This window comes from Myodes glareolus, unplaced genomic scaffold (genome assembly GCF_982192425.1).
Source record: "Myodes glareolus unplaced genomic scaffold, mMyoGla1.1 HAP1_SCAFFOLD_73, whole genome shotgun sequence".
Taxonomy (NCBI): Eukaryota; Metazoa; Chordata; class Mammalia; order Rodentia; family Cricetidae; genus Myodes; species Myodes glareolus.
In genome coordinates, this window is record NW_028263237.1 from 29732 (window position 1) to 37500 (window position 7769).

Consider the following 7769-nt stretch of genomic DNA (forward strand, 5'->3'; position numbering starts at 1 on the left):
TGAGTTCAAATCAGCAATTTCTCAATTCCAACAAGAATGTTTACAGAGAAGTCAAGAAAAAAAAAAACCAACAAATCAGGTTGAATGAAGTGCCAGAGTCAAAGGCCTGCTCCACTACCTGCCAACCCTGGCTGTATTTTGAATCTCATATTTGGTTTCTCTCTCCACGCACATTGAGTTTAATACATGTGAAAGGCAGACTGAAGGAAACAATCAAGAAAAAGAGAAAACATGAGGAGTGGGACAAAATAGAGATCTAGAATGGGAGAGAGAGAGAGAGAGAGAGAGAGAGAGAGAGAGAGAGCATTCACTTCAGTCCTGTGAGAAAACCACCTCAGCCTCATTTATAAGTCTCATTGCCCACCATTCTAAAAATTAAAACCATCTAGCTGGGTGGTGGTGGCGGCGCATTCTTTTATTCCTGGTTCTCAGCCTATTCTACAAAAGCTACTTCCAGGACAGGCTCCAAAGCCAGAGAGAAGAAATGTTTGTGATTTACTTAATTTCATTACATGTGCAATGGTGTGAGGGTGTCAGATCACCCAGGAACAGCATTTACAATCACTTATGCGCTGCCATGTGGGTGCTGGGAATTGAACTGAGATATCTCTCCTGAAAATTGAACTCAGGACCTCTGGAAGAAGAGCCAGTTCTCTTAAACTCTGAGCTATTTCTTCAGCCCTTGTTTGTTTCTTTAATTTAGGAAAAAGAATACTGTATTATTTTAATGCATGAGCACTCTCTCTGCACCCACTTCCATTCACCAAGAGAGTGCACTAGATCTCCACCCTGTGGTTTCTGGTAATTTCAGAAATTCCATCTCTGCACTTCTGATACTTTCCTTGTCCATGAAGAGGACATGAATAACATTAAAAATCAAAATCCCCTGGCAGTATTTCTTTGCCAAATGCATGACAGTTCTATATGAGACCACCCCGTAGCATTGTTTTATTTCATTTATTTTGTGATTTCTGACTCTCTCGTACATTGAGTTTAACTTCAGATTTTATTTGTTTTTCTCAGTGTTCCCATGTCTATCCCCGTGAGTGCGTGTGTGAGAGTGTGTGCCTGTGTGCGTGTGTGCGTGTGTGTGTGTGTGTGTGTGTCTGTGTGTGTCTGTGTGTGTGTGTCTGTGTCTATGTTTATGTATATGTGGGGGGGATTACAATTCAAACTATTTTAGTGAAGGCCCTTTGCAGACAAGACAGCATGGCTGTTAACTTCACCAAGATGAAAGCTTTTAGAAGGCTGCCTTTGGTAACCACCATGAGAGCTGACCTCAACAAGATGGTAGACACCATGAGGCATATTTTCAAGGTCCATTTCTTTTTCTGTCTCCTAGCCTCTAGAGCACCATGATTTGAATGCAGTGTCTCCAGATTCTCCAGCTATACATGCAAAGAAAGATACCATAAACCTTTAGGCTCCTGTCAAGGGTGAGAGGGTTCAAAAGAAAAGAAAAAAAGAAAGGAAAAGAAAAGAAAAGAAAGGAAAAGAAACGAAATGTGAAAGACAGACTGAGGGGAAAAAATTCAAGAAAAACAGAGAAGTTCCCATGAGGAATGGGACAAAGCAAAGATCTAGAGCGAAAGAGAGAGAGTGAAAGAGAGGGAGAGAGAGAGGAAAGAGAGAGGAGAGAGAGAGAGAGAGAGAGAGAGAGAGAGAGAGAGAATTCCCTCAAACAAACAAACAAAAAAACACCCTTACAGAACACCTGGCACACAGTGATCTCAGTCCTTTGAGAAAATTTATAAGTCCCATTGCCCACCATTGGAAAAAAAAATATCCATCTGGGTAATGGTGGCAGTGCATTTCTTTATTCTCAGTTCTCGGCCCTCAGATCAGGAGAGACAGAGGCAGACAGATTGCTGTGAGTTTGAGGCTACCTTGTTTTGCAGTGTGAGTTTCAGGACAGGCAAATGACAGACACAGAGAAACCCTGTCTTGAAAAAGAAGTGTGTTTAGGAGGCAGAGGTAGAGGCAGAGGCAGCTAGATCTGTGTGAGTCTAAGGCCAGCCTTGTCTATAAAGTGAGTTCCAGGGCAAACAAGGATACACAGGGAACCCCAAGGTAGAAAAACCACTAATAATAATAATAATAATAATAATAATAATAATAATAATAATAATCTAAGAGCTCAATTCATTGACTTCAACCACAATTCAAAAATTAAAAAATAAAACAAAGAGTGTGTCTGATCAATCAGGAACAGTGAAAGGACTATGTGGGCCAAGGGGCTGCCACAATTATGACTTGTTAAGAGGGAGGAACTGGGGGGTGGGGGAGGGAGGGAGGGAGGCAACAAAGGCAGTTTCTTGCCACCTGAATGCCTTTCAAAGACATTTCACCATAACAACCACTTGCTTCCTTTCTTGGGGATCTTTTTCACAGTTGTGTTTGTACAGCCCCACACCCCACTTCTCAAACTAAAAGTCCAAGTGTGAGAAAACCAAAACAGTCATGGAAAAATTCCCACTTGGATACCTTTTCCAAAAACAACGGTAACAAAAATATGTATACCTAAGCAGACCGATCAAGTTGTAGCCTCACCCTTGACTGGTTCAGCAAGGAGTTCTGGCTGTTAGGAAGGGCTGGCGACCTTGAATATTCCTAGTCTGTAAAATCTGGAGTCCCACGCCTACCCCGTGCCCTCAGGGGACAGGAGTGGAGGCCAGGGCCCCTGCCATGGGCGATCTCCTAGATCAGCTACAGGCTCTTATCGTTCCTGGGCCTGCTTAGAGAAAGACATGATGAGATGCAGAGAAAATTAAAACAGCCATGAAATGCTACGAAAAATTCCGACTTGGACATCATTTCCAGGAATATTGACACAGTGAATTGTTTGTTTAGAACATTTTCACTTCAGACAGAAAAAAATAAAAAAAGGTCATTTTATTCTCAGACCCTTTACAGCTCCTGAGGAATGGGGTGCTGGGGTCACAGCAGACATGGCAGAGGATGTAACTAGGCCAGGGCTCCCTTCTCAACCACCAACCAGGCCCCCAGCACTGCCTTCCTTTGTTCCGTGGTTTTTTCATTTTCTTGCTTTTAATCTTCTGTCTTTCTTTTCTCTTTCTTTCTTTCTTTCTTTCTTTCTTTCTTTCTTTCTTTCTTTCTTTTTTTTTCTTTTGGTTCAACATGTATACATTTTTGTAATTTGGTATGGGGTCTTTTCTATACAACCTGTCTCCAATTCAAGGAGGGCCACCTGCCTCTGTCTCTTAGATGATAGAAGAAAAGGGGTGTACCACAGCAACCCAGCTTTGTGTTTCGTATGTTGTTCAATTAAATTCTTGTACATGTAGTTTAATTTCAATTTTGTTTTGTTTTGTTTTTCGAGACTGGGTTTCCCTGCATAACAGTCCTAGCTGTTCTTGGAACTAGCTCCTTTCTTGAAGCCCTGGCTGGCCTCTAACTCCCAGGGATTCACCTGCCTCTGCCTCCTGTGTGCTGGGAATAAAGGCATGAGACACCACTGCCCGGCCAATTTCAAATTCTATTTAAATCTCTCGATGTGCCTTCTGTATGTGGGGGAGACAGGGAAGGTGTCATATTTTAAAACATTTTCATAACTGCACTTAGCACTGCACTCTTTTACATTTTATTTTACTTTAAATTGAGACAGTATTTCTAGTTCTGTGGGACTTAATTTAAATTAAGTGTGTGTGTGTGTGTGTGTCTGTGTGTCTGTGTGTGTGTGTGTGTGTGTGTGTAGATAGGGTGGCTTTTGACCTCAACAGATGAAGGCATTTAAGGGCACTGGCTCCATATTTGACAGAGGCAGGATCTCTGGGAGTTTTAGGCCAGCCTGGTCTACAAGAAAGGAGCTAGTTCCAAGAAAAGTCTCCAAAGCAACAGAGAAACCCTGTCTTGTAAAGCAAAACACAAAACCAAACAAAAAAATAAATAAAATGAGAGAGAGAGAGAGAGAGAGAGAGAGAATGTGAACTTACAGATAGGAACCAAGAAAAAAAAAACAGAATGTCACCAAGAAGACAGCCTGGTCTGTAAAGTGAGTTCCAGGACAGCTAGGGCTGTTATACAGAGAAACCATGCCTCAAAAATTAATAAAAGAAGGAAAGAAAGAAAGAAAGAAAGAAAGAAAGAAAAGAAAGAAAAGAAAAGAAAACAAAGGCAGTTTTTATTTTTTTTTCTCTTTTTATGCCAGGTCATTTATTTTAATTTTAGTTTTTCTTTTAAGATTGTATTTGCAGCAGCAGTGTTCAGAAAGAAGTGCTGGACCATGTAGTGTAATAGTTTGTCTGAAACATAAATAAAAAGACAGGTCCTGTCTCAAAAAAAAAATCCAGTTAAAACGTGAAATAAAACAAAGAAGGGGCTTTTGGTTTTGTTTTGCTTTGTTTTTTTCTAAGGAACCTGAAAATGACTAAATTCAACAATTTTTCAACTTCAGCAAGAAGGTAGTCTTTCCCAGCTCCAACAAGAGTGCAGTAAATAGGCATTTCTAGGCCCTGTCAACAGAAGAGGGCACTTGATTCCCACCACGTGGTTTCTGGAAATTGTTTATGGGGTGGCTTTTGAACTCAAAAAGATGAAAACATTCAAAGGGAAGGGTTCCATATCTGGAAGAGGCTGGTGGATCTCTGGGATAGTTTTGAGGCCAGCCTCAAACTAGTTCCAAAGACAGGATCCAAAGCAACAGAGAAACCCTGCCTTGACTCAAAAATCAAAACAAAAACACAAACAAACAAAAAAATAAAACATAAAATAAAAAAAAAACAGCTCACAAATCACAATCCCAGAGAACCTAGACAACAACGAGGACCCTAAGAGAGACATATATAGATCTAATCTACATGAGTAGTAGAAAAAGACAAGATCTCCTTGGAGCATGGGAACCTTGGGAGGGGGTTGAAGAGGAGAGGAGAGGCAGGGAGGGGGAGCAGAGACAAATGTAGAGCTTAACAAAAATAAATAAAAGAAACAAGTAAAGCCAGGTGGTGGTGGTACACGCCTTTAATCCCAGCACTCAGGAGGCAGAGGCAGGTGAATCTTTGTGAGTTTGAGGCCAGCCTGGTCTACAAGAGTTAGTTCCAGCCCAGGCTCCAAAGCTACAGAGAAACCCTGTCTTGAAAAACCAAAAATAAATGAATAAATAAATAAAATAGGCATGGATTTTAAAAAACTCAAATGCAAACTCAGTAGAAAGAAATACTTTCAGTATGCCATTCAAGAATTAGGGAAACCTATTATCCTAGCACTTAGGAGACACAGGAAGAAGAACATCAGTGAGTTAAAATGCAGACTCATCTACCAAGTTAGAACACAAGACTCGTGCACTGTCTCCTAGGTCCAACACTCCCATGGTCAAGTTTCTCGAAACAAGGAGACGGTTCATAATGTCTGCTTCTTTCCTTTCTTCCTTCCCTCCCTCCTTCCTTCCTTCCTTCCTTCCTTCCTTCTTTCTTTTTTTTTGTTTAACTTTTATATATGTTTTAAATTTGGAATGAGGGCCTCTCTATGAAGCCTGGGATTCACAGAGGAACACCTGCCTCTGTCTCTTGGATGATAGAATGAAAGGTCTGCACCACCACACCCTGGCTCAGCATTTAGTATCTCGTTCTGTTAATTTCTTGTACATGACGCTTTATTTCAAATTTTGTTTGTATCTCTTGGTCTGCACCAAATGTGTCCCTGTGGGGGGTGGGGCACGGAACGTATCCGATTTCAGAACACTTTACTTTACTTAGATTCGAGACAGTCTTTCCAGTTGTGTAGAACTAAGTTTAATTTTCAATTTTTAAAAAATATTTTTATGATGTATTTAACTTTATTTTACATGCAGCGGCGTGAAACTGGATTTACAATCACTTATGAGCTGCTGCCATGTCGGGGGTAGGTCTCAGGAGCACAAGAACCGAAATCTCTGATGTCTTCCCTGTCACCAGAAGAGGGCACTAGATCCCCACCATGTGGTTTCTGGAAATTCCAGAAATTCCATCTCTTCAGTTCTGATTGTTTTCATTGTTCTTCCTGCATGCCTGCACTTAGTGAGAGAGTGGGCACCACCCACCCTGCTTCTCTGTGTGTCTATGCCTGTCACATCCTGGATAGCCAGAGTGCCCGCCACCTATGCCTGTCTAAGATGTAGCCGGCAGCCCTGGTTGTGGCTGGGGGAAAGGGTGAGAGTGGTTCCCCTGGAGGGCCCTGGGCAGAGGCTCTGCGGATTCCCTGCAAGAGGCCTCACTGCTTCAGGTACAGCTGTGACCAGGTCTGAATCCAGGACAGACTCCAAAGCCAGAGAGAATCCCTGTCTCACAAAACAAATAAAAAAAAAAATAAGTAAACTAATAGATAAATTGATAGCCAGGTAGAGACTCAGAGAGATGATAAAACACCTCAGAGATCAGGGAGCCCAAGGCAGGCAGGTCACTGCGAGTTTAAGGCTACCTTGTTCTGCAGACTGAGATTCAGGACAGGCAAAATGACACAGACAAAGTCTGTTTTTATTTATTTATTTATTTATTTATTTATTTATTTATTTATTTATTTTTAAAAAAGGTGTTTAGAGCATGCCTTCAATCCCTGCACTAGGGCAGAGACAGCTGGATCTCTGTGAGTCTGAGGCCAGCCTTGTCTACAAAGTGAGTTCCAGGGGCATACAAGGATACACAAGGAAACCCTAAGTTGAAAAACCACAAATAAACCAACAGATAAACAGATAATAACAATAAAAATATTTGAGAGTTCAAATAATTGACTTCATCCACAATAAAAAATTATAGAAATCAAAATATCAAACGCACTTGAACGCATTGGCATAGGAGACCGCTTCCTAAATATAACCCCAGTAGCACAGACACCGAGAGAAACAAAATGAATACATGAGACCTCCTGACACTGAAAAGCTTCTGTAAAGCAAACGACATGGCCTACAAGGCAAAACGACGGCCTACACAATGGGAAAAGATCTTCACTAACCCCATATCAGACAGAGGTATGGTCTCCACAATATACAAAGAACTCAAGAAATTGGTCATCTAAAGAACAAAGAATCCAATTGACAAAATGGAGTACAGACCTAAACAGAGAACTCTCAACAGAGGAATCTAAAATGGCTGACAGACACTTAAGAAAATGTTTAACATCCTTCGTCATCAGAGAAATGTACATCAAAAGGAGTTTCTAGGACCAAGGAGACAGTTCATAATGTCTCCTCCTTCCTTCCTTCCTTCCTTCCTTCCTTATTTTTTTTTTGGTTGAACTTTTATATATATATATATATATATATATATATATATATATATATATATTTTTTTTTTAAATTTGGGGTGGGGGCCTCTCTACAAAGCATGGGATTTCACAGAGGTCCACCTGCCTCTGTCTCTTGGATGAAAGAATGAAAGGAGTGCATCCCCACACCCCGGCTCAGTGTTCAGTATCTCGTTCTGTTAATTTCTTGTACACTTAGTTTAATTTCAAATTTTGTTCGTCTCCCTTGGTCTGCACCAAGTTTTTCCCTGTGGGGGGTGTGGCAGGGAAGGTGTCCTATTCCAGAACATTTTATTTTACTTTGCTTTGAGACAGTCTTTCCGGTTGTGTAGAACTTAGCTTAATTTCAAATTTTTTTTTTAAAAAATTTGATTTTTTTTAATATTTATTTATTTTTATGTATACAATATTCTGTCTCTGTGTATGCCTGAAGGCCAGAAGAGGGATCCAGACCTCATTACAGATGGTTGCGAGCCAGCATGTGGTTGCTGGGAATTGAACTCAGGACATTTGGAAGAGCAGGCAATGCTCTTAAG